The sequence below is a fragment of the Echinops telfairi genome, unplaced genomic scaffold, assembly GCF_000313985.2.
Source record: "Echinops telfairi isolate 266 unplaced genomic scaffold, ASM31398v2 ScPeMD7_7457;HRSCAF=8495, whole genome shotgun sequence".
Taxonomy (NCBI): Eukaryota; Metazoa; Chordata; class Mammalia; order Afrosoricida; family Tenrecidae; genus Echinops; species Echinops telfairi.
In genome coordinates, this window is record NW_022111357.1 from 34,860,244 (window position 1) to 34,861,806 (window position 1,563).

At 42.0% G+C, this 1,563-nt stretch overlaps 1 protein-coding gene across 2 annotated transcripts in view; it reads right to left on the bottom strand.

Annotated features, from left to right (window-relative positions):
* The window catches only part of UBE4B (ubiquitination factor E4B), a 135,021-nt gene that overhangs the window by 55,763 nt on the left and 77,695 nt on the right, over positions 1-1,563 (bottom strand). The gene's annotated exons all lie outside the window — the stretch shown is intronic.

Here is a 1,563-nt window from a genome sequence, read left to right on the forward strand (position 1 = left end):
CAACACAAGTTGCTGTTGAATTGATTCTGACTCATAGTAACCTCGTTTACATCCGATTACGATAGTCTCTCTCTCTCTACACACACACACACACATACCCTGAAACAAACCTATGCCCCCACAGTCAAAAATTCACATATAACTGTTGACTCCCCCAAACTTAACTAATAGCCTACTATTGAGCAAAAGCTTTGCCAATAGCACAATAGCATAAACACCTACTTTGTATGTTATGTGTATTAGATATATACTACATTCTTATAATAAAGTACGCTAGAGAGAAAAACTCATGCTGACCCGCTAGGACAGGGTGTAACTGGCCCTGCGGGTTCCGGGACTGCACTTCTCTACAGGCGTAGAGTGACTCCTCCTCCTCCCTCGGAGTAGCGGCTGGTTTTGAACTGCTGGCTTTTTTGGTCAGCAGCCCGATGTGTAATCACTGTGCCACCAGGGCTCCTCTGAATTAGAACATGACTCCCTGGCAGCGAGGGAGGGAGGGAGGAAGTGAAAAGATGGTATTAAAATCATTATGGAAAATTCATTTACAGTACTAATCTATATCTACTGATATTATGTTTACATCACCTATACTTGCTGAACAAATCAGCATATACATGGAATCTGTGCAGATCAAAACTGCATTGTCCAAAGGTCAATGACATATGAGACCAAAAAGTTTTGGGAAAATTCTATTTATCCATAAATTTTTTTATGCCTCTGTTGTGAGTATGTGTGTTTATATTTTACTGTACTTTGGGTGTGACTCATGTAAAGAGCTAGGATTCCAATCACTAAGTCATACAAAAATTGTTCTGTGACATTCAATGCAATTCCTACAATGTATCAGCACTCTCCCCTTTCCCTTCCTGGGTCCCCGTCTTCATGGACCCCGCTTTGCCCTCCCTTCCTGCCTCCTCATCTTTGGTTTCAGGCAAATATTGCCCTTTGGGTCTTATCTAGTTGATGAGTCAAAGAAGCATATTCTTCTTGGGTGTTATTAGATTTTATAGGACCACCTATTAATTAGAGCTGTCTGGTGGCACAATGGTTAAAATGCAAGGCTATTAATGTCGGCAGGCCAAACCCACCAGCTGCTCTCCTCCAGGAGAAAGATGTAGCTATTTGGTTATATAAATATTTAGAGCCTTGGAAAACCGGTGGGCAAGTTCTACTCTGTCCTACAGAGTTACTATGAACCCGGACCGGCTTGATGGCAATGGGGCTTGGGGTCCATTAACTGACTGAAGGTGACTTTCAGAGTGCCTTCCGTTTCAAGCTAAAACGTTGTCTTAGAATGACAGTCTCTTTCAAATCAATAATTATGGTCTTTTTAAAAACTACTGTTTGAATTTTGTTCTCTGTTTTTACGTGATATATTCCGTGTTCTAGATTAATCAGGGCCTCTGTTGTAATCCTGGGCGGAGTATCTAGAGTTGTAACTGGGCACCATCTAGATCTTCTGATTTCGGGTTAGAGGAGGCTGCGGTTCATCTGTGTATATATATACCCACCCTCTCATCGATTCTTCTGCACACTGCCCACGTTAATGAACTGTGCCCAGTG